The following is a 24,735-nucleotide window of genomic DNA, read 5'->3' as shown; positions in this document are numbered from 1 at the left end:
AAATACATTACAACTACAACTCCCAGCATGCCCTTACAACTACATTACAACCACTACTCCCAGCATGCCTTTACAACCACAACTCCCAGCATGCCCTTACAAATACATTACAACTACAACTCCCAGCATGCCCTTACAAATACATTACAACCACAAATCCCAGCATGCCCTTACAAATACCTTACAACCACAACTCCCAGCATGTCTGAATCATGCCACAGTTATACTACAATTCCCAGCGTGTAGTGACAAACCACGATTTAACTACAACTCCCAACATGTCCTGACAGGCACAAGGTAACTGCAATTCCCAGCATGTCCTGACAGCTGATGTATAACTACAATCCCCAGGACCACCTGCAGCTGTCATATCATGCCGGGAGTTGTAGTCCCACAACAGCTGGCCCTTCAGTGTAAGGATTGCTGCTGGACATACACAGTGGACGGTTTCCTCTGATATCCAGGGAAAGGGATAAGTGGCTACAACCGTACAGCCATGCGCTGCCCCAGAGTGACCTACCAGCGCCATTCACATCTTCATCAAGCAGATTTTAGGGTCTGTTGAGCTGCTGTACACATCAGACCGAAATATATGAGGGCACCCCCCTACAGGGACCATTCAGCATCATGGGGTATGACAGAAACCTCTAAAGTGGGGATCCAGGTAACATAGTTCATAATGCGACGCTAGCGCACAGGGGGCGATCCGCGGCCTGAACGGAATGCATCTGTTGCGTTAACACATATGTTAACACTGTTAACAAACACATGCATTCATGTAGTGTTAACATATATGTTAACATCGTATAAACACACATTTTAACAGCTGTTTAATTAGGCAAATCTCTCTCCAGCTGGTGGAAAGCATTTTGAAACGCATCCGTTAGACGCAACGTGTGACTGCACCCTTAGGGCGCTGTCCCACGTTGCGTTCGCAAACGCAGACGCATTCAAAACCGCGCCCACCGGGGCGGTCCGCGGTCCGATCGCATCGGCGTTTCTATGGAAACGCCTGCGATCGGGAACGCAAAACACCGGCGGCTCGTACCCGATCGCAGGCGTTTCCATAGAAACGCCGATGCGATCGGACCGCGGACCGCCCTGGTGGGCGCGGTTTTGAATGCGTCTGCGTTTGCGAACGCAACGTGGGACAGCGCCCTTAAGGTTAGAACATCAGTGTGAACTAATCCTTCTAGGCCTCTTGGGCATGGTTACGCCCCTGTACAAGGCCCAGAATGACCTTCAGGTCCCAAGTTGAACACTGTGCCATAGGGAGATACAATGTAGGCATGCCAGTCACAGCTGTAATAGGGGTCAGTGGGGGAATGAGGAAAGGTCATTATCCTCCAGTGATGAGGCTGGAGAGATATATTGGGCCGGGCCACAAGAGGGCACACATTTCATCCCTCTTTCCATTGCTACTGTGACACTGACAAAGTCCTTGTAGCCAGCACACACAGCGATTGTACAAGCATGGCTTCACACTGTGACATGTGCTTTGAGGCCTGGTGACACATGGAGGAAGCTGCAGCCATTGGCTGCTTTTCTGTCCTCTGACAGCTGCTCCATAGAGCTACTACATTCCTACATGCTTCTGCCATGACATCACACCTGATGCTCTGCTGCCCCTACTGGATGGTTTGTAGAATGACAGGAAGCAGGTAACAAACCTGAAATTACCCAAATATAATAATCTTTATATAGCGCCATCAAATTCCGCAGCGCTTTACAGATTATGGGGAACATAGACAAATAAGATATTACAGAGTAATAAATAACATTGTCATATGGAACAATAGGAGTGAGGGTCCTGCTGACAAGAGCTTACAGTCTATGAGGGTGAAGGGGGGGGGGACACAAGAGCTTATAGTCTATGAGGATGAGGGGGTGACACAAGAGCTTACAGTCTATGAGGGTGAAGGGGGGGGGACACAAGAGCTTATAGTCTATGAGGGTGAAGGGGTGACACAAGAGCTTACAGTCTATGAGGATGAGGGGTTGACACAAGAGCTTACAGTCTATGAGGATGAGGGGGTGACACAAGAGCTTATAGTCTATGAGGATGAGGGGGTGACACAAGAGCTTACAGTCTATGAGGACGAGGGGGTGACACAAGAGCTTACAGTCTATGAGGATGAGGGGGTGACACAAGAGCTTATAGTCTATGAGGGTGAAGGGGGCGGGGGGACACAAGAGCTTATAGTCTATGAGGATGAGGGGGTGACACAAGAGCTTACAGTCTATGAGGGTGAAGGGGGGGACACAAGAGCTTATAGTCTATGAGGGTGAAGGGGTGGGGGTACAAGAGGTATAAGAGCTTGTAGAATGGTCCAGACATTCTTCTGGAATAAAAATAAGGATATAACGAACATTTACAAGTAAAGGGGTGTTCTGTATGTGAGTCAGCACTGGAGCTGAAAATCATACAAAATTCTTGCAAATTCTGAATTAGTGTTTTCAGACAAGAGTCCTTACCGGTGATCCTCTGTGCTGTGAAACCCTGGTCTGGTAACTGGCACTAATGGGCATATTCCCATATAGACTGCCTTTTGGGTGTCACTTCTACCATTATCTGATCAATTGACCACTGCCACCACTATTAAAAAAACTTGTCCAGGGTAGGAAAAAATGACAGCTTAGTTGCAATACCATGGACCACCCATTGTCAGGTGTGGTGCTTTCCTAAAATTCCCAATGTCCATCCTACAAAATGAGTATGAATGTTTGGCTGTGGTTCAGTCCAAAGCCCAGTATGAGGGTCCAGATTCCCAGGATCTTTATTGTTTGTGTCCATACACAGAGCTGTACAAGAAGACCCTCTAACAATAAGTCATCCAATGGTTGTTCTCTCTGCCATCACCTTTCCGTTTATTCCAGAATATAATAATATACTAATGATATATATATAGTTTGAAAAAACTGGGTTTTTAAAGGAGCGCTGCATAGGTGAGGATCACAACACAATAAAGACTCTCTGTGAATTTTATTGATAGCTGCAAAACAACACAAAAATGTATTTTGATATTGAAAAAATCTGAGGCGATGAGTCGTATAATTAAGCCTGAGTTATTAAACTTCATTTAGGATATACATTTTTTTTCATTTTCTTTGAGAAGCAATAATATCATCCACAGATTCCCTCACAACAGTGTAACATCCCTGGCTCCCCTCTGAGCAGTGTGTCACCCCTAGCTATCCTTTGAACAGTGTGTCATCCCTTGCTCCCCTCAGAGCAGTGTGTCATTCCTGGCTCCCCTCAGAGCAGTGTGTCATCCCTGGCTCCCCTCAGAGCAGTGTGTCATCTCTAGCTCCCATCTGAAGAGTGTGTAGTCCCTAGCTCTCCTCTGAAATTGTGACATCCTTAGCTCCCCTCTGAACAGTGTGACATCCCTAGCTCCCCTCTTAGCAATGTGTCATCCCTGGCTCCCCTCTGAGCAGTGTGTAGTCCCTGGCTAACCTTCTGAGAAGTGTGTAGTCGCTGGCTCCCCTCTGAGTAGTGTGTAGTCCCTGGCTCCCCTCTGAGCAGTGTGTAGTCCCTGGCTCCCCTCTGAGCAGTGTGTAGTCCCTGGCACCCCTCTGAGCAGTGTGTAGTCCCTGGCTCCCCTCTGAGCAGTGTGTAGTCCCTGGCTCCCCTCTGAGCAGTGTGTAGTCCCTGGCTCCCCTCTGAGTAGTGTGTAGTCCCTTGCTCCCCTCTGAGCAGTGTGTAGTCCCTAGCTCCCCTCTGAGCAGTGTGTAGTCCCTGGCTCCCTTCTGAGCAGTGTGTAGTCCCTGGCTCCCCGTTGAGCAGTGTGTAGTCCATGGCTCCCCTCTGAGTTGCGTGTAGTTCCTGGCTCCCCTCTGAGTAGTGTGTAGTCCATGTCTCCCCTCTGAGCAGTGTGTAGTCCCTGACTCCCCTCTGAGCAGTGTGTAGTCCCTGGCTCCCCTCTGAGCACTGTGTAGTCCCTGGCTCCCCTCTGAGCAGTGTGTAGTCCCTGGCTCCCCGTTGAGTAGTGTGTAGTCCCTGGCTCCCCTCTGAGCAGTGTGTCATCCCTGGCCCCCCTCTGAGCAGTGTGTAGTCAATGGCTCCCTTCTGAGCAGTGTGCAGTCCCTGGCTCCCCTCTGAGTAGTGTGTAGTCCATGGCTCCCCTCTGAGCACTGTGTAGTCCCTGGCTCCCCTCTGATCAGTGTGTAGTCCCTGGCTCCCCTCTGAGCAGTGTGTAGTCCCTGGCTCCCCTCTGAGCAGTGTGTAGTCCCTGGCTCCCCTCTGAGCACTGTGTAACCCCTGGCTCCCCTCTGAGCACTGTGTAGTCCCTGGCTCCCCGCTGAGTAGTGTGTAGTCCCTGCTTCCCTCTGAGCAGTGTGTAGTCCCTGGCTCCCCTATGAGCAGTGTGTCATCCCTGGCCCCCCTCTGAGCAGTGTGTAGTCAATGGCTCCCTTCTGAGCAGTGTGTAGTCCCTGGCTCCCCTCTGAGCAGTGTGTAGTCCCTGGCTCCCCTCTGAGTAGTGTGTAGTCCCTGGCTCCCCTCTGAGTAGTGTGTAGTCCCTGGCTCCCCTCTGAGTAGTGTGTAGTCCCTGGCTCCCCTCTGAGTAGTGTGTAGTCCCTGGCTCCCCTCTGAGTAGTGTGTAGTCCCTGGCTCCCCTCTGAGTAGTGTGTAGTCCCTGGCTCCCCTCTGATCAGTGTGTAGTCCCTGGCTCCCCTCTGATCAGTGTGTAGTCCCTGGCTCCCCACTGAACAGTGTGTAGTCCATGGCTCCCCTCTGAGCAGTGTGTAGTTCCTGGCTTCCCTCTGAGCAGTGTGTAGTCCATGGCTCCCCTCTGAGTTGCATGTAGTTCCTGGCTCCCCTCTGAGCAGTGTGTAGTCCATGGCTCCCCTCTGAGCAGTGTGTAGTTCCTGGCTCCCCTCTGAGCAGTGTGTAGTCCATGGCTCCCCTCTGAGTTGCGTGTAGTTCCTGGCTCCCCTCTGAGCAGTGTGTAGTCCCTGGCTCTCCTTTGAATAGTGTGTCATCCCTGGCTCTCCTTTGAGCAGTGTGTCTTCCCTGGCTCCCCTCTGAGCAGTGTATAGTCCCTAGTTCCCCTCTGAACAGTGTGTAGTCCCTGGATCCCCTCTGAGCAGTGTGTTGTCCTTTACTAAGTCTTGGAAATGGATGAGGTCGCCACTCACTTGTTCGTACAAAACGTGAATCCTTTATTGGACCATGCTTACATGTATGACAAAAATCGAGATGCTTGTCTTCAATTTTTATTGATTAAAGAGTGCCGACCTCATATGTGTGTTTTTATACGAAATTGGACTGTAGTCCTTTACTAGTCTTTGAACGATGCATATCCCTAGCTTCCCTCTGCAGTAAGTCAACCCTAGCTCTATTGCAGTGTGTATTCCCTACGTACAGTGTGACATTTCTGGCTCCCCTCTGAACAGTGTCTCATCGTTGGCTCCCCCCTACGCACTGTGTCATCCCTAAATCCTCTCATAGCAGTATGTAGTCTCTAGCTCCCCTCTGAACAGTGTGACATCCCTAGCTCCCCTCTGTACAGTGTAACGTCTGAGCAGTGTGTATTCCCTGGATCCCTCTGAGCAGTGTGTTGTCTCTTACTCCTCTCTGAACAGTGTGTAGGGCTTAGCTTAGCAGTGTGTCATCCCTAGCCTTCCTCTTAAGTCCATCCCTTGGCCTTTCCTCCGAGCAGTATGTACCTGCATCTAACTGTGTAACAATTGCCGTAACAATTGTACAAAATAATTTCCCGCCAGGGATCAATAAAGTCGTATTGTATTGTATTGTATTCCATAGCTCCCCTCTAAGCAGTCCCTGGCTGCCCTCTGAGCAGAATGTTATCCATTGTCTTCCTCTTAGCACTGTGTGGTCCCTAGCTCCTCTATACAGTGTGACATTTCTGCCTCCGCTCTGACCAATGTGTATTCTCTAGCTCCCCTTTGAACAGTGCGTCATCCCAATCTCCCATTTGAGCAGTGTGTAGTCCGTAGCCCCCATCTGTGTAGTGTGACATCCCTGGCTCTCCACTGACCATTGTGTGTTCTCTAGCACCCTTCTGAGCAGTGTCTCAGTCCTGGTTTCCCTCTGAGCAGTGTGTGTTCTCTAGGTCCCTCTCCCTTCTGAGCAGTTTGTCATCCCTTGCTTCCCTCTGATCAGTTTCTCATCCTTGGCTTCCCTCTGATCAGTTTCTCATCCCTGGCTTCCCTCTGATCAGTTTCTCATCCTTGGCTTCCCTCTGATCAGTTTCTCATCCCTGGCTTCCCTCTGATCAGTTTCTCATCCCTGGCTTCCCTCTGAGCAGTGTGTCACCCCTGTCTCCCCTCTGAGCAGTGTGTTATCCCTGGCTCCCCTATGAGCAGTGTCTCAGTCCTGGCTCCTCTCTGAGCAGTGTCTCAGTCATGGCTTCCCTCTGAGATGTGTCTCAGTCCTGGTTCCCCTCTGAGCAGTGTGTCAGTCCTAGCTCCCCTCTGAGCAGTGTCTCAGTCCTGGTTTTCCTATGAGCAGTGTGTCACCCATGGCTCCCCTCTGAGCAGTGTGTCACCCATGGTTCCTCTCTGAGCAGTGTGTCACCCCTGGGTCTCCTCTGAGTAGTGTGTCACCCCTGGCTCCCCTTTGAGCAGTGTGTCACCCCTGGCTCTCCTTTGAGCAGTGTCTCAGTGTTTCACCCCTGGCTCCCTTCTGAGCAGTGTGTCACCCCTGTCTCCGCTCTGAGCAGTGTGTCACCCCTGTCTCCCCTCTGAGCAGTGTGTCACCCCTGGCTCCCCTCTGAGCAGTGTGTCACCCCTGGCTCCCCTCTGAGCAGTGTCTCAGTCCTGGTTTCCCTCTGAGCAGTGTGTGTTCTCTAGCTCCCTTCTGAGCAGTTTGTCATCCCTGGCTTCCCTCTGATCAGTTTCTCATCCTTGGCTTCCCGCTGATCAGTTTCTAATCCCTGGCTTCCCTCTAAGCAGTGTCTCAGTCCTGGTTCCCCTCTGAGCAGTGTGTCACCCCTGGCTCCCCTCTGAGCAGTGTGTCAGTCCTAGCTCCCCTCTGAGCAGTGTCTCAGTCCTGGTTTCCCTCTGAGCAGTGTGTAGTCCCTGGCTCCCCTCTGAGCAGTGTGTTATCCCTGGCTCCCCTCTGAGCACTGTGTCACCCCTGGCTCCCCTCTGAGCAGTGTGTCACCCCTGGCTCCCCTCTGAGCAGTGTGATACCCCTGGCTCCCCTCTGAGCAGTGTGTCATCCCTGGCTCCCATTTGAGCAGTGTCTCAGTCCTGGCTCCTCTCTGAGCAGTGTCTCAGTCCTGGCTTCCCTCGGAGCAGTGTCTCAGTCCTGGCTCCCCTCTGAGCCGTGTGTCACCCCTGGATCCCCTCTGAGCAGTGTCTCAGTCCTGGTTTTCCTCTAAGCAGTGTGTCACCCGTAGCTCCCCTCTGAGCAGTGTGTCACCCATGGTTCCTCTCTGAGCAGTATGTCACCCCTGGGTCTCCTCTGAGCAGTGTGTCACCCCTGGCTCCCCTTTGAGCAGTGTCTCAGTGTTTCACCCCTGGCTCCCCTCTGAGCAGTGTGTCATCCCTGGCTCCCCTCTGAGCAGTGTGTCAACCCTGGCTCCCCTCTGAGCAGTGTGTCAACCCTGGCTCCCCTCTGAGCAGTGTGTCACCCCTGGCTCCCCTCTGAGCAGTGTGATACCCCTGGCTCCCCTTTGAGCAGTGTCTCAGTGTGACACCCCTGGCTCCCCTCTGAGCAGTGTGTCACCCCTGGCTCCCCTCTGAGCAGTGTGTCACCCCTGGCTCCCCTCTGAGCAGTGTGATACCCCTGGCTCCCCTCTGAGCAGTGTGTCACCCCTGTCTCCCCTCTGAGCAGTGTGTCACCCCTGGCTCCCCTCTGAGCAGTGTCTCAGTCCTGGCTCCTCTCTGAGCAGTGTCTCAGTCCTGGCTTCCCTCTGAGCAGTGTCTCAGTCCTGGTTTCCCTCTGAGCAGTGTGTAGTCCCTGGCTCCCCTCTGAGCAGTGTGTTATCCCTGGCTCCCCTCTGAGCAGTGTGTCACCCCTGGCTCCCCTCTGAGCAGTGTGTCACCCCTGGCTCCCCTCTGAGCAGTGTGATACCCCTGGCTCCCCTCTGAGCAGTGTGTCATCCCTGGCTCCCATTTGAGCAGTGTCTCAGTCCTGGCTCCTCTCTGAGCAGTGTCTCAGTCCTGGCTTCCCTCGGAGCAGTGTCTCAGTCCTGGCTCCCCTCTGAGCCGTGTGTCACCCCTGGATCCCCTCTGAGCAGTGTCTCAGTCCTGGTTTTCCTCTAAGCAGTGTGTCACCCGTGGCTCCCCTCTGAGCAGTGTGTCACCCATGGTTCCTCTCTGAGCAGTATGTCACCCCTGGGTCTCCTCTGAGCAGTGTGTCACCCCTGGCTCCCCTTTGAGCAGTGTCTCAGTGTTTCACCCCTGGCTCCCCTCTGAGCAGTGTGTCATCCCTGGCTCCCCTCTGAGCAGTGTGTCAACCCTGGCTCCCCTCTGAGCAGTGTGTCAACCCTGGCTCCCCTCTGAGCAGTGTGTCACCCCTGGCTCCCCTCTGAGCAGTGTGATACCCCTGGCTCCCCTTTGAGCAGTGTCTCAGTGTGACACCCCTGGCTCCCCTCTGAGCAGTGTGTCACCCCTGGCTCCCCTCTGAGCAGTGTGTCACCCCTGGCTCCCCTCTGAGCAGTGTGATACCCCTGGCTCCCCTCTGAGCAGTGTGTCACCCCTGTCTCCCCTCTGAGCAGTGTGTCACCCCAGGCTCCCCTCTGAGCAGTGTCTCAGTCCTGGCTCCTCTCTGAGCAGTGTCTCAGTCCTGGCTTCCCTCTGAGCAGTGTCTCAGTCCTGGTTCCCCTCTGAGCAGTGTGTCACCCCTGGCTCCCCTCTGAGCAGTGTGTCAACCCTGGCTCCCCTCTGAGCAGTGTGTCAACCCTGGCTCCCCTCTGAGTAGTGTGTCAACCCTGGCTCCCCTCTGAGCAGTGTGATACCCCTGGCTCCCCTATGAGCAGTGTTTCACCCCTGTCTCCCCTCTGAGCAGTGTGTCACCCCTGGCTCCCCTCTGAGCAGTGTGTTACCCGTGGCTCCCCTCTGAGCAGTGTGTTATCCCTGGCTCCCCTCTGAGCAGTGTGTCATCCATGGTTCCTCTCTGAGCAGTATGTCACCCCTGGGTCTCCTCTGAGCAGTGTGTCACCCCTGGCTCCCCTTTGAGCAGTGTCTCAGTGTTTCACCCCTGGCTCCCCTCTAAGCAGTGTGTCACCCCTGGCTCCCCTCTGAGCAGTGTGATACCCCTGGCTCCCCTCTGAGCAGTGTTTCACCCCTGTCTCCCCTCTGAGCAGTGTGTCACCCCTGGCTATCCTCTGAGCAGTGTGTTACCCGTGGCTCCCCTCTGAGCAGTGTGTCACCCATGGTTCCTCTCTGAGCAGTATGTCACCCCTGGGTCTCCTCTGAGCAGTGTGTCACCCCTGGCTCCCCTTTGAGCAGTGTCTCAGTGTTTCACCCCTGGCTCCCCTCTAAGCAGTGTGTCACCCCTGGCTCCCCTCTGAGCAGTGTGTCATCCCTGGCTCCCCTCTGAGCAGTGTGTCAACCCTGGCTCCCCTCTGAGCAGTGTGATACCCCTGGTTCCCCTCTGAGCAGTGTCTCAGTGTGTCACCCCTGGCTCCCCTCTGCGCAGTGTGTCACCCCTGGCTCCCCTCTGAGTAGTGTGTCACCCCTGGCTCCCCTCTGAGTAGTGTGTCACCCCTGGCTCCCCTCTGAGCAGTGTGTCACCCCTGTCTCCCCTCTGAGCAGTGTGTCACCCCTGGCTATCCTCTGAGCAGTGTGTTACCCGTGGCTCCCCTCTGAGCAGTGTGTCACCCATGGTTCCCCTCTGAGCAGTGTGATACCCCTGGGCCCCCTCTGAGCAGTGTGTCACCCCTGGCTCCCCTCTGAGCAGTGAGATACCCCTGGCTCCCCTATGAGCAGTGTTTCACCCCTGTCTCCCCTCTGAGCAGTGTGTCACCCCTGGCTATCCTCTGAGCAGTGTGTTACCCGTGGCTCCCCTCTGAGCAGTGTGTCACCCATGGTTCCTCTCTGAGCAGTATGTCACCCCTGGGTCTCCTCTGAGCAGTGTGTCACCCCTGGCTCCCCTTTGAGCAGTGTCTCAGTGTTTCACCCCTGGCTCCCCTCTAAGCAGTGTGTCACCCCTGGCTCCCCTCTGAGCAGTGTGTCATCCCTGGCTCCCCTCTGAGCAGTGTGTCAACCCTGGCTCCCCTCTGAGCAGTGTGATACCCCTGGTTCCCCTCTGAGCAGTGTCTCAGTGTGTCACCCCTGGCTCCCCTCTGCGCAGTGTGTCACCCCTGGCTCCCCTCTGAGTAGTGTGTCACCCCTGGCTCCCCTCTGAGCAGTGTGTCACCCCTGGCTCCCCTCTGAGCAGTGTGATACACCTGGCTCCCCTCTGAGCAGTGTGTCACCCCGGTCTCCCCTCTGAGCAGGGTGTCACCCCTGTCTCCCCTCTGAGCAGTGTGTCATCCCTGGCTCCCCTTTGAGCAATGTCTCAGTCCTGGCTCCTCTCTGAGCAGTGTCTCAGTCATGGCTTCCCTATGAGATGTGTCTCAGTCCTGGATCCCCTCTGAGCAGTGTGTCACCCCTGGCTCCCCTCTGAGCAGTGTGTCAACCCTGGCTCCCCTCTGAGCAGTGTGATACCCCTGGCTCCCCTCTGAGCAGTGTGTCACCCGTCTCCCCTCTGAGCAGTGTGTCACCCCTGTCTCCCCTCTGAGCAGTGTGTCACCCCTGTCTCCCCTCTGAGCAGTGTGTCATCCCTGGCTCCCCTTTGAGCAGTGTCTCAGTCCTGGCTCCTCTCTGAGCAGTGTCTCAGTCATGGCTTCCCTCTGAGATGTGTCTCAGTCCTGGTTCCCCTCTGAGCAGTGTGTCAGTCCTAGCTCCCCTCTGAGCAGTGTCTCAGTCCTGGTTTCCCTATGAGCAGTGTGTCACCCGTGGATCCCCTCTGAGCAGTGTGTCACCCATGGTTCCTCTCTGAGCAGTGTGTCACCCCTGGGTCTCCTCTGAGTAGTGTGTCACCCCTGGCTCCCCTTTGAGCAGTGTGTCACCCCTGGCTCTCCTTTGAGCAGTGTCTCAGTGTTTCACCCCTGGCGCCCTTCTGAGCAGTGTGTCACCCCTGTCTCCGCTCTGAGCAGTGTGTCACCCCTGTCTCCCCTCTGAGCAGTGTGTCACCCCTGGCTCCCCTCTGAGCAGTGTGTCACCCCTGGCCCCCCTCTGAGCAGTGTGTCACCCCTGGCTCCCCTCTGAGCAGTGTCTCAGTCCTGGTTTCCCTCTGAGCAGTGTGTGTTCTCTAGCTCCCTTCTGAGCAGTTTGTCATCCCTGGCTTCCCTCTGATCAGTTTCTCATCCTTGGCTTCCCTTTGATCAGTTTCTAATCCCTGGCTTCCCTCTAAGCAGTGTCTCAGTCCTAGGTCCCCTCTGAGCAGTGTCTCAGTCCTGGTTTCCCTCTGAGCAGTGTGTAGTCCCTGGCTCCCCTCTGAGCAGTGTGTTATCCCTGGCTCCCCTCTGAGCAGTGTGTCACCCCTGGGTCTCCTCTGAGCAGTGTGTCACCCCTGGCTCCCCTCTGAGCAGTGTGTCAGTGTTTTACCTCTGGCTCCCCTCTGAGCAGTGTGTCACCCCTGGCTCCCCTCTGAGCAGTGTGTCACCCCTGGCTCCCCTCTGAGCAGTGTGATACCCCTGGCTCCCCTCTGAGCAGTGTGTCACCCCTGGCTCCCCTCTGAGCAGTGTGATACCCCTGGCTCCCCTCTGAGCAGTGTGTCACCCCTGGGTCTCCTCTGAGTAGTGTGTCACCCCTGGGTCTCCTCTGAGTAGTGTGTCACCCCTGGCTCCCCTTAGAGCAGTGTGTCACCCCTGGCTCTCCTTTGAGCAGTGTCTCAGTGTTTCACCCCTGGCGCCCTTCTGAGCAGTGTGTCACCCCTGTCTCCGCTCTGAGCAGTGTGTCACCCCTGTCTCCCCTCTGAGCAGTGTGTCACCCCTGGCTCCCCTCTGAGCAGTGTGTCACCCCTGGCCCCCCTCTGAGCAGTGTGTCACCCCTGGCTCCCCTCTGAGCAGTGTCTCAGTCCTGGTTTCCCTCTGAGCAGTGTGTGTTCTCTAGCTCCCTTCTGAGCAGTTTGTCATCCCTGGCTTCCCTCTGATCAGTTTCTCATCCTTGGCTTCCCTTTGATCAGTTTCTAATCCCTGGCTTCCCTCTAAGCAGTGTCTCAGTCCTAGGTCCCCTCTGAGCAGTGTCTCAGTCCTGGTTTCCCTCTGAGCAGTGTGTAGTCCCTGGCTCCCCTCTGAGCAGTGTGTTATCCCTGGCTCCCCTCTGAGCAGTGTGTCACCCCTGGGTCTCCTCTGAGCAGTGTGTCACCCCTGGCTCCCCTCTGAGCAGTGTGTCAGTGTTTTACCTCTGGCTCCCCTCTGAGCAGTGTGTCACCCCTGGCTCCCCTCTGAGCAGTGTGTCACCCCTGGCTCCCCTCTGAGCAGTGTGATACCCCTGGCTCCCCTCTGAGCAGTGTGTCACCCCTGGCTCCCCTCTGAGCAGTGTGATACCCCTGGCTCCCCTCTGAGCAGTGTGTCACCCCTGGCTCCCCTCTGAGCAGTGTGTCACCCCTGGCTCCCCTCTGAGCAGTGTGTCACCCCTGGCTCCCCTCTGAGCAGTGTGATACCCCTGGCTCCCCTCTGAGCAGTGTGTCACCCCTGGCTCCCCTCTGAGCAGTGTGATACCCCTGTCTCCCCTCTGAGCAGTGTGTCATCCCTGGCTCCCCTTTGAGCAGTGTCTCAGTCCTGGCTCCTCTCTGAGCAGTGTCTCAGTCATGGCTTCCCTCTGAGATGTGTCTCAGTCCTGGTTCCCCTCTGAGCAGTGTGTCACCCCTGGCTCCCCTCTGAGCAGTGTGTCAACCCTGGCTCCCCTCTGAGCAGTGTGATACCCCTGGCTCCCCTCTGAGCAGTGTGTCACCCCTGTCTCCCCTCTGAGCAGTGTGTCACCCCTGTCTCCCCTCTGAGCAGTGTGTCATCCCTGGCTCCTCTTTGAGCAGTGTCTCAGTCCTGGCTCCTCTCTGAGCAGTGTCTCAGTCATGGCTTTCCTCTGAGATGTGTCTCAGTCCTGGTTCCCCTCTGATCAGTGAGTCAGTCCTAGCTCCCCTCTGAGCAGTGTCTCAGTCCTGGTTTCCCTCTGAGCAGTGTGTCACCCGTGGCTCCCCTCTGAGCAGTGTGTCACCCATGGTTCCTCTCTGAGCAGTGTGTCACCCCTGGCTCCCCTTTGAGCAGTGTGTCACCCCTGGCTCTCCTTTGAGCAGTGTCTCAGTGTTTCACCCCTGGCTCCCTTCTGAGCAGTGTGTCACCCCTGTCTCCGCTCTGAGCAGTGTGTCACCCCTGTCTCCCCTCTGAGCAGTGTGTCACCCCTGTCTCCCCTCTGAGCAGTGTGTCACCCCTGTCTCCCCTCTAAGCAGTGTCTCAGTCCTGGTTCCCCTCTGAGCAGTGTGTCACCCCTGGCTCCCCTCTGAGCAGTGTGTCAGTCCTAGCTCCCCTCTGAGCAGTGTCTCAGTCCTGGTTTCCCTCTGAGCAGTGTGTAGTCCCTGGCTCCCCTCTGAGCAGTGTGTTATCCCTGGCTCCCCTCTGAGCAGTGTGTCACCCCTTGGTCTCCTCTGAGCAGTGTGTCACCCCTGGCTCCCCTCTGAGCTGTGTGTCACCCCTGGCTCCCCTCTGAGCAGTGTGATACCCCTGGCTCCCCTCTGAGCAGTGTGTCACCCCTGGCTCCCCTCTGAGCAGTGTGATACCCCTGGCTCCCCTCTGAGCAGTGTGTCATCCCCGGCTCCCATTTGAGCAGTGTCTCAGTCCTGGCTCCTCTCTGAGCAGTGTCTCAGTCCTGGCTTCCCTCTTAGCAGTGTCTCAGTCCTGGCTTCCCTCTGAGCAGTGTCTCAATCCTGGCTCCCCTCTGAGCCGTGTGTCACCTCTGGATCCCCTCTGAGCAGTGTCTCAGTCCTGGTTTTCCTCTAAGCAGTGTGTCACCCGTGGCTCCCCTCTGAGCAGTGTGTCACCCATGGTTCCTCTCTGAGCAGTATGTCACCCCTGGGTCTCCTCTGAGCAGTGTGTCACCCGTGGCTCCCCTCTGAGCAGTGTGTTATCCCTGGCTCCCCTCTGAGCAGTGTGTCACCCATGGTTCCTCTCTGAGCAGTATGTCACCCCTGGGTCTCCTCTGAGCAGTGTGTCACCCCTGGCTCCCCTTTGAGCAGTGTCTCAGTGTTTCACCCCTGGCTCCCCTCTGAGCAGTGTGTCGTCCCTGGCTCCTCTCTGAGCAGTGAGTCAACCCTGGCTCCCCTCTGAGCAGTGTGTCAACCCTGGCTCCCCTCTGAGCAGTGTGTCACCCCTGGCTCCCCTCTGAGCAGTGTGATACCCCTGGCTCCCCTTTGAGCAGTGTCTCAGTGTTTCACCTCTGGCTCCCCTCTGCGCAGTGTGACACCCCTGGCTCCCCTCTTAGCAGTGTGTCACCCCTGGCGCCCCTCTGAGCAGTGTGTCATCCCTGGCTCCCCTCTGAGCAGTGTGATACCCCTGGCTCTCCTCTGAGCAGTGTGTCACCCCTATCTCCCCTCTGAGCAGTGTGTCATCCATGGCTCCCCTTTGAGCAGTGTCTCAGTCCTGGCTCCTCTCTGAGCAGTGTCTCAGTCCTGGCTTCCCTCTGAGCAGTGTCTCAGTCCTGGTTCCCCTCTGAGCAGTGTGTCACCCCTGGCTCCCCTCTGAGCAGTGTGTCAACACTGGCTCCCCTCTAAGCAGTGTGTCAACCCTGGCTCCCCTCTGAGCAGTGTGTCAACCCTGGCTCCCCACTGAGCAGTGTGTCAACCCTGGCTCCCCTCTGAGCAGTGTGTCAACCCTGGCTCCCCTCTGAGCAGTGTGTCACCCCTGGCTCCCCTCTGAGCAGTGTGTCACCCATGGTTCCTCTCTGAGCAGTATGTCACCCCTGGGTCTCCTCTGAGCAGTGTGTCACCCGTGGCTCCCCTCTGAGCAGTGTGTTATCCCTGGCTCCCCTCTGAGCAGTGTGTCACCCATGGTTCCTCTCTGAGCAGTATGTCAACCCTGGGTCTCCTCTGAGCAGTGTGTCACCCCTGGCTCCCCTTTGAGCAGTGTCTCAGTGTTTCACCCATGTCTCCCCTCTGAGCAGTGTGCCGTCCCTTGCTCCTCTCTGAGCAGTGTGTCAACCCTTGCTCCCCTCTGAGCAGTGTGTCAACCCTGGCTCCCCTCTGAGCAGTGTGTCACCCCTGGCTCCCCTCTGAGCAGTGTGATACCCCTGGCTCCCCTTTGAGCAGTGTCTCAGTGTTTCAACTCTGGCTCCCCTCTGCGCAGTGTGACACCCCTGGCTCCCCTCTGAGCAGTGTGTCACCCCTGGCTCCCCTCTGAGCAGTGTGTCACCCCTGGCTCCCCTCTGAGCAGTGTGATACCCCTGGCTCTCCTCTGAGCAGTGTGTCACCCCTGTCTCCCCTCTGAGCAGTGTGTCATCCATGGCTCCCCTTTGAGCAGTGTCTCAGTCCTGGCTCCTCTCTGAGCAGTGTCTCAGTCCTGGCTTCCCTCTGAGCAGTGTCTCAGTCCTGGTTCCCCTCTGAGCAGTGTGTCACCCCTGGCTCCCCTCTGAGCAGTGTGTCAACACTGGCTCCCCTCTGAGCAGTGTGTCAACACTGGTTCCCCTCTGAGCAGTGTGTCAACCCTGGCTCCCCTCTGAGCAGTGTGTCACCCCTGGCTCCCCTCTGAGCAGTGTGATACCCCTGGCTCCCCTCTGAGCAGTGTCTCAGTCCTGGTTTCCCTCTGAGCAGTGTGTGTTCTCTAGCTCCCTTCTGAGCAGTTTGTCATCCCTGGCTTCCCTCTGATCAGTTTCTCATCCTTGGCTTCCCTTTGATCAGTTTCTAATCCCTGGCTTCCCTCTAAGCAGTGTCTCAGTCCTAGGTCCCCTCTGAGCAGTGTCTCAGTCCTGGTTTCCCTCTGAGCAGTGTGTAGTCCCTGGCTCCCCTCTGAGCAGTGTGTTATCCCTGGCTCCTCTCTGAGCAGTGTGTCACCCCTGGGTCTCCTCTGAGCAGTGTGTCACCCCTGGCTCCCCTCTGAGCAGTGTGTCAGTGTTTTACCTCTGGCTCCCCTCTGAGCAGTGTGTCACCCCTGGCTCCCCTCTGAGCAGTGTGTCACCCCTGGCTCCCCTCTGAGCAGTGTGATACCCCTGGCTCCCCTCTGAGCAGTGTGTCACCCCTGGCTCCCCTCTGAGCAGTGTGATACCCCTGGCTCCCCTCTGAGCAGTGTGTCACCCCTGGCTCCCCTCTGAGCAGTGTGTCACCCCTGGCTCCCCTCTGAGCAGTGTGATACCCCTGGCTCCCCTCTGAGCAGTGTGTCACCCCTGGCTCCCCTCTGAGCAGTGTGATACCCCTGTCTCCCCTCTGAGCAGTGTGTCATCCCTGGCTCCCCTTTGAGCAGTGTCTCAGTCCTGGCTCCTCTCTGAGCAGTGTCTCAGTCATGGCTTCCCTCTGAGATGTGTCCCAGTCCTGGTTCCCCTCTGAGCAGTGTGTCACCTCTGGCTCCCCTCTGAGCAGTGTGTCAACCCTGGCTCCCCTCTGAGCAGTGTGATACCCCTGGCTCCCCTCTGAGCAGTGTGTCACCCCTGTCTCCCCTCTGAGCAGTGTGTCACCCCTGTCTCCCCTCTGAGCAGTGTGTCATCCCTGGCTCCTCTTTGAGCAGTGTCTCAGTCCTGGCTCCTCTCTGAGCAGTGTCTCAGTCATGGCTTTCCTCTGAGATGTGTCTCAGTCCTGGTTCCCCTCTGATCAGTGAGTCAGTCCTAGCTCCCCTCTGAGCAGTGTCTCAGTCCTGGTTTCCCTCTGAGCAGTGTGTCACCCGTGGCTCCCCTCTGAGCAGTGTGTCACCCATGGTTCCTCTCTGAGCAGTGTGTCACCCCTGGCTCCCCTTTGAGCAGTGTGTCACCCCTGGCTCTCCTTTGAGCAGTGTCTCAGTGTTTCACCCCTGGCTCCCTTCTGAGCAGTGTGTCACCCCTGTCTCCGCTCTGAGCAGTGTGTCACCCCTGTCTCCCCTCTGAGCAGTGTGTCACCCCTGTCTCCCCTCTGAGCAGTGTGTCACCCCTGGCTCCCCTCTGAGCAGTGTCTCAGTCCTGGTTTCCCTCTGAGCAGTGTGTGTTCTCTAGCTCCCTTCTGAGCAGTTTGTCATCCCTGGCTTCCCTCTGATCAGTTTCTCATCCTTGGCTTCCCTTTCATCAGTTTCTAATCCCTGGCTTCCCTCTAAGCAGTGTCTCAGTCCTGGTTCCCCTCTGAGCAGTGTGTCACCCCTGGCTCCCCTCTGAGCAGTGTGTCAGTCCTAGCTCCCCTCTGAGCAGTGTCTCAGTCCTGGTTTCCCTCTGAGCAGTGTGTAGTCCCTGGCTCCCCTCTGAGCAGTGTGTTATCCCTGGCTCCCCTCTGAGCAGTGTGTCACCCCTGGGTCTCCTCTGAGCAGTGTGTCACCCCTGGCTCCCCTCTGAGCTGTGTGTCACCCCTGGCTCCCCTCTGAGCAGTGTGGTACCCCTGGCTCCCCTCTGAGCAGTGTGTCACCCCTGGCTCCCCTCTGAGCAGTGTGATACCCCTGGCTCCCCTCTGAGCAGTGTGTCATCCCCGGCTCCCATTTGAGCAGTGTCTCAGTCCTGGCTCCTCTCTGAGCAGTGTCTCAGTCCTGGCTTCCCTCTGAGCAGTGTCTCAGTCCTGGCTTCCCTCTGAGCAGTGTCTCAATCCTGGCTCCCCTCTGAGCCGTGTGTCACCTCTGGATCCCCTCTGAGCAGTGTCTCAGTCCTGGTTTTCCTCTAAGCAGTGTGTCACCCGTGGCTCCCCTCTGAGCAGTGTGTCACCCATGGTTCCTCTCTGAGCAGTATGTCACCCCTGGGTCTCCTCTGAGCAGTGTGTCACCCGTGGCTCCCCTCTGAGCAGTGTGTTATCCCTGGCTCCCCTCTGAGCAGTGTGTCACCCATAGTTCCTCTCTGAGCAGTATGTCACCCCTGGGTCTCCTCTGAGCAGTGTGTCACCCCTGGCTCCCCTTTGAGCAGTGTCTCAGTGTTTCACCCCTGGCTCCCCTCTGAGCAGTGTGTCGTCCCTGGCTCCTCTCTGAGCAGTGAGTCAACCCTGGCTCCCCTCTGAGCAGTGTGTCAACCCTGGCTCCCCTCTGAGCAGTGTGTCACCCCTGGCTCCCCTCTGAGCAGTGTGATACCCCTGGCTCCCCTTTGAGCAGTGTCTCAGTGTTTCACCTCTGGCTCCCCTCTGCGCAGTGTGACACCCCTGGCTCCCCTCTTAGCAGTGTGTCACCCCTGGCTCCCCTCTGAGCAGTGTGTCATCCCTGGCTCCCCTCTGAGCAGTGTGATACCCCTGGCTCTCCTCTGAGCAGTGTGTCACCCCTGTCTCCCCTCTGAGCAGTGTGTCATCCATGGCTCCCCTTTGAGCAGTGTCTCAGTCCTGGCTCCTCTCTGAGCAGTGTCTCAGTCCTGGCTTCCCTCTGAGCAGTGTCTCAGTCCTGGTTCCCCTCTGAGCAGTGTGTCACCCCTGGCTCCCCTCTGAGCAGTGTGTCAACACTGGCTTCCCTCTGAGCAGTGTGTCAACCCTGGCTCCCCTCTGAGCAGTGTGTCAACCCTGGCTCCCCACTGAGCAGTGTGTCAACCCTGGCTCCCCTCTGAGCAGTGTGTCAACCCTGGCTCCCCTCTGAGCAGTGTGTCACCCCTGGCTCCCCTCTGAGCAGTGTGTCACCCATGGTTCCTCTCTGAGCAGTATGTCACCCCTGGGTCTCCTCTGAGCAGTGTGTCACCCGTGGCTCCCCTCTGAGCAGTGTGTTATCCCTGGCTCCCCTCTGAGCAGTGTGTCACCCATGGTTCCTCTCTGAGCAGTATGTCAACCCTGGGTCTCCTCTGAGCAGTGTGTCACCCCTGGCTCCCCTTTGAGCAGTGTCTCAGTGTTTCACCCATGTCTCCCCTCTGAGCAGTGTGCCGTCCCTTGCTCCTCTCTGAGCAGTGTGTCAACCCTTGCTCCCCTCTGAGCAGTGTGTCAACCCTGGCTCCCCTCTGAGCAGTGTGTCACCCCTGGCTCCCCTCTGAGCAGTGTGTCACCCCTGGCTCCCCTCTGAGCAGTGTGATACCCCTGGCTCCCCTTTGAGCAGTGTCTCAGTGTTTCACCTGTGGCTCCCCCCTGCGCAGTGTGACACCCCTGGCTCCCCTCTGAGCAGTGTGTCACCCCTGGCTCCCCTCTGAGCAGTGTGTCACCCCTGGCTCCCCTCTGAGCAGTGTGATACCCCTGGCTCTCCTCTGAGCAGTGTGTCACCCCTGTCTCCCCTCTGAGCAGTGTGTCATCCATGGCTCCCCTTTGAGCAGTGTCTCAGTCCTGGCTCCTCTCTGAGCAGTGTCTCAGTCCTGGCTTCCCTCTGAGCAGTGTCTCAGTCCTGGTTCCCCTCTGAGCAGTGTGTCACCCCTGGCTCCCCTCTGAGCAGTGTGTCAACACTGGCTCCCCTCTGAGCAGTGTGTCAACACTGGCTCCCCTCTGAGCAGTGTGTCAACCCTGGCTCCCCTCTGAGCAGTGTGTCAACCCTGGCTCCCCTCTGAGCAGTGTGTCAACCCTGGCTCCCCTCTGAGCAGTGTGTCACCCCTGGCTCCCCTCTGAGCAGTGTGATACCCCTGGCTCCCCTCTGAGCAGTGTGTCATCCCTGGCTCCCATTTGAGCAGTGTCTCAGTCCTGGCTCCTCTCTGAGCAGTGTCTCAGTCCTGGCTTCCCTCTGAGCAGTGTCTCAGTCCTGGCTCCCCTCTGAGCCGTGTGTCACCCCTGGATCCCCTCTGAGCAGTGTCTCAGTCCTGGTTTTCCTCTAAGCAGTGTGTCACCCGTGGCTCCCCTCTGAGCAGTGTGTCACCCATGGTTCCTCTCTGAGCAGTATGTCACCCCTGGGTCTCCTCTGAGCAGTGTGTCACCCGTGGCTCCCCTCTGAGCAGTGTGTTATCCCTGGCTCCCCTCTGAGCAGTATGTCACCCATGGTTCCTCTCTGAGCAGTATGTCACCCCTGGGTCCCCTCTGAGCAGTGTGTCACCCCTGGCTCCCCTTTGAGCAGTGTCTCAGTGTTTCACCCCTGGCTCCCCTCTGAGCAGTGTGTCATCCCTGGCTCCCCTCTGAGCAGTGTGTCAACCCTGGCTCCCCTCTCAGCAGTGTGTCAACCCTGGCTCCCCTCTGAGCAGTTTGTCACCCCTGGCTCCCCTCTGAGCAGTGTGATACCCCTGGCTCCCCTTTGAGAAGTGTCTCAGTGTTTCACCTCTGGCTCCCCTCTGCGCAGTGTGACACCCCTGGCTCCCCTCTGAGCAGTGTGTCAACCCTGGCTCCCCTCTGAGCAGTGTGTCACCCCTGGCTCCCCTCTGAGCAGTGTGTCACCCCTTGTTCCCCTCGGAGCAGTGTGATACCCCGGCTCCCCTATGAGCAGTGTTTCACCCCTGTCTCCCCTCTGAGCAGTGTGTCACCCCTGGCTCCCCTCTGAGCAGTGTGTTATCCCTGGCTCCCCTCTGAGCAGTGTGTCACCCATGGTTCCTATCTGAGCAGTATGTCACCCCTGGGTCTCCTCTGAGCAGTGTGTCACCCCTGGCTCCCCTTTGAGCAGTGTCTCAGTGTTTCACCCCTGGCTCCCCTCTAAGCAGTGTGTCATCCCTGGCTCCCCTCTGAGCAGTGTGTCATCCCTGGCTCCCCTCTGAGCAGTGTGTCAACCCTGGCTCCCCTCTGAGCAGTGTGTCACCCCTGGCTCCCCTCTGAGCAGTGTGATACCCCTGGCTCCCCTCTGAGCAGTGTCTCAGTGTGTCACCCCTGGCTCCCCTCTGCGCAGTGTGTCACCCCTGGCTCCCCTCTGAGCAGTGTGTCACCCCTGGCTCCCCTCTGAGCAGTGTGATACACCTGGCTCCCCTCTGAGCAGTGTGTCACCCCTGTCTCCCCTCTGAGCAGGGTGTCACCCCTGTCTCCCCTCTGAGCAGGGTGTCACCCCTGTCTCCCCTCTGAGCAGTGTGTCATCCCTGGCTCCCCTTTGAGCAGTGTCTCAGTCCTGGCTCCTCTCTGAGCAGTGTCTCAGTCATGGCTTCCCTCTGAGATGTGTCTCAGTCCTGGTTCCCCTCTGAGCAGTGTGTCACCCCTGGCTCCCCTCTGAGCAGTGTGTCACCCCTGGATCCCCTTTGAGCAGTGTGTCACCCCTGGATCCCCTCTGAGCAGTGTGTCAACCCTGGCTCCCCTCTGAGCAGTGTGATACCCCTGGCTCCCCTCTGAGCAGTGTGTCACCCGTCTCCCCTCTGAGCAGTGTGTCACCCCTGTCTCCCCTCTGAGCAGTGTGTCACCCCTGTCTCCCCTCTGAGCAGTGTGTCATCCCTGGCTCCCCTTTGAGCAGTGTTTTAGTCCTGGCTCCTCTCTGAGCAGTGTCTCAGTCTTGGCTTCCCTCTGAGATGTGTCTCAGTACTGGTTCCCCTCTGAGCAGTGTGTCAGTCCTAGCTCCTCTCTGAGCAGTGTGTCACCCCTGGGTCTCCTCTGAATAGTGTGTCACCCATGGCTCCCCTCTGAGCAGTGTGTCACCCCTGGCTCTCCTTTGAGCAGTGTGTCACCCCTGTCTCCCCTCTGAGCAGTGTGTCACCCCTGGCTCCCCTCTGAGCAGTGTGTCACCCCTGGCCCCCCTCTGAGCAGTGTCTCAGTCCTGGTTTCCCTCTGAGCAGTGTGTGTTCTCTAGCTCCCTTCTGAGCAGTTTGTCATCCCTGGCTTCCCTCTGATCAGTTTCTCATCCTTGGCTTCCCTTTGATCAGTTTCTAATCCCTGGCTTCCCTCTAAGCAGTGTCTCAGTCCTGGTTCCCCTCTGAGCAGTGTGTCACACCTGGCTCCCCTCTGAGCAGTGTGTCAGTCCTAGCTCCCCTCTGAGCAGTGTCTCAGTCCTGGTTTCCCTCTGAGCAGTGTGTAGTCCCTGGCTTCCCTCTGAGCAGTGTGTTATCCCTGGCTCCCCTCTGAGCAGTGTGTCATCCCTGGGTCTCCTCTGAGCAGTGTGTCACCCCTGGCTCCCCTCTGAGCAGTGTGTCAGTGTTTACCTCTGGCTCCCCTCTGAGCAGTGTGTCAGTGTTTACCTCTGGCTCCCCTCTGAGCAGTGTGTCACCCCTGGCTCCCCTCTGAGCAGTGTGTCACCCCTGGCTCCCCTCTGAGCAGTGTGATACCCCTGGCTCCCCTCTGAGCAGTGTGTCACCCCTGGCTCCCCTCTGAGCAGTGTGATACCCCTGGCTCCCCTCTGAGCAGTGTGTCACCCCTGGCTCCCCTTTGAGCAGTGTGATACCCCTGGCTCCCCTCTGAACAGTGTGTCACCCCTGGCTCCCCTCTGAGCAGTGTGATACCCCTGGCTCCCCTCTGAGCAGTGTGTCATCCCTGGCTCCCCTTTGAGCAGTGTCTCAGTCCTGGCTCCTCTCTGAGCAGTGTCTCAGTCATGGCTTCCCTCTGAGATGTGTCTCAGTCCTGGTTCCCCTCTGAGCAGTGTGTCACCCCTGGCTCCCCTCTGAGCAGTGTGTCAACCCTGGCTCCCCTCTGAGCAGTGTGATACCCCTGGCTCCCCTCTGAGCAGTGTGTCACCCCTGTCTCCCCTCTGAGCAGTGTGTCACCCCTGTCTCCCCTCTGAGCAGTGTGTCATCCCTGGCTCCCCTTTGAGCAGTGTCTCAGTCCTGGCTCCTCTCTGAGCAGTGTCTCAGTCATGGCTTTCCTCTGAGATGTGTCTCAGTCCTGGTTCCCCTCTGATCAATGAGTCAGTCCTAGCTCCCCTCTGATTAGTGTCTCAGTCCTGGTTTCCCTATGAGCAGTGTGTCACCCTTGGCTCCCCTCTGAGCAGTGTGTCACCCATGGTTCCTCTCTGAGCAGTGTGTCACCCCTGGGTCTCCTCTGAGTAGTGTGTCACCCCTGGCTCCCCTTTGAGCAGTGTGTCACCCCTGGCTCTCCTTTGAGCAGTGTCTCAGTGTTTCACCCCTGGCTCCCTTCTGAGCAGTGTGTCACCCCTGTCTCCGCTCTGAGCAGTGTGTCACCCCTGTCTCCCCTCTGAGCAGTGTGTCACCCCTGGTTCCCCTCTGAGCAGTGTCTCAGTCCTGGTTTCCCTCTGAGCAGTGTCTCAGTCCTGGTTTCCCTCTGAGTAGTGTGTGTTCTCTAGCTCCCTTCTGAGCAGTTTGTCATCCCTGGCTTTCCTCTGATCAGTTTCTCATCCTTGGCTTCCCTTTCATCAGTTTCTAATCCCTAGCTTCCCTCTAAGCAGTGTCTCAGTCCTGGTTCCCCTCTGAGCAGTGTGTCACCCCTGGCTCCCCTCTGAGCAGTGTGTCAGTCCTAGCTCCCCTCTGAGCAGTGTCTCAGTCCTGGTTTCCCTCTGAGCAGTGTGTAGTCCCTGGCTCCCCTCTGAACAGTGTGTTATCCCTGGCTCCCCTCTGAGCAGTGTGTCACCCCTGGGTCTCCTCTGAGCAGTGTGTCACCCCTGGCTCCCCTCTGAGCAGTGTGTCAGTGTTTTACCTCTGGCTCCCCTCTGAGCAGTGTGTCACCCCTGGCTCCCCTCTGAGCAGTGTGTCACCCCTGGCTCCCCTCTGAGCAGTGTGATACCCCTGGCTCCCCTCTGAGCAGTGTGTCACCCCTGGCTCCCCTCTGAGCAGGGTGATACCTCTGGCTCCCCTCTGAGCAGTGTGTCATCCCTGGCTCCCATTTGAGCAGTGTCTCAGTCCTGGCTCCTCTCTGAGCAGTGTCTCAGTCCTGGCTTCCCTCTGAGCAGTGTCTCAGACCTGGCTTCCCTCTGAGCAGTGTCTCAATCCTGGCTCCCCTCTGAGCCGTGTGTCACATCTGGATCCCCTCTGAGCAGTGTCTCAGTCCTGGTTTTCCTCTAAGCAGTGTGTCACCCGTGGCTCCCCTCTGAGCAGTGTGTCACCCATGGTTCCTCTCTGAGCAGTTTGTCAACCCTGGGTCTCCTCTGAGCAGTGTGTCACCCCTGGCTCCCCTTTGAGCAGTGTGTTATCCCTGGCTCCCCTCTGAGCAGTGTGTCACCCATGGTTCCTCTCTGAGCAGTATGTCACCCCTGGGTCTCCTCTGAGCAGTGTGTCACCCCTGGCTCCACTTTGAGCAGTGTCTCATTGTTTCACCCCTGGCTCCCCTCTGAGCAGTGTGTCGTCCCTGGCTCCTCTCTGAGCAGTGTGTCAACCCTGGCTCCCCTCTGAGCAGTGTGTCAACCCTGGCTCCCCTCTGAGCAGTGTGTCACCCCTGGCTCCCCTCTGAGCAGTGTGATACCCCTGGCTCCCCTTTGAGCAGTGTCTCAGTGTTTCACCTCTGGCTCCCCTCTGCGCAGTGTGACACCCCTGGCTCCCCTCTTAGTAGTGTGTCACCCCTGGCTCCCCTCTGAGCAGTGTGTCACCCCTGGCTCCCCTCTGAGCAGTGTGATACCCCTGGCTCTCCTCTGAGCAGTGTATCACCCCTGTCTCCCCTCTGATCAGTGTGTCATCCATGGCTCCCCTTTGAGCAGTGTCTCAGTCCTGGCTTCCCTCTGAGCAGTGTGTCACCCCTGGCTCCCCTCTGAGCAGTGTGTCAACCCTGGCTCCCCTCTGAGCAGTGTGTCAACCCTGGCTCCTCTCTGAGCAGTGTCTCAGTCCTGGCTTCCCTCTGAGCAGTGTGTCACCCCTGGCTCCCCTCTGAGCAGTGTGTCACCCCTGGCTCCCCTCTGAGCAGTGTGTCAACACTGGCTCCCCTCTGAGCAGTGTCTCAGTCCTGGCTCCTCTCTGAGCAGTGTCTCA

Source organism: Engystomops pustulosus, chromosome 7 (assembly GCF_040894005.1).
Source record: "Engystomops pustulosus chromosome 7, aEngPut4.maternal, whole genome shotgun sequence".
Classification (NCBI taxonomy): domain Eukaryota; kingdom Metazoa; phylum Chordata; class Amphibia; order Anura; family Leptodactylidae; genus Engystomops; species Engystomops pustulosus.
The sequence above is the reverse complement of the archived record's forward strand: the minus strand, read 5'-3'. Positions refer to the sequence as shown.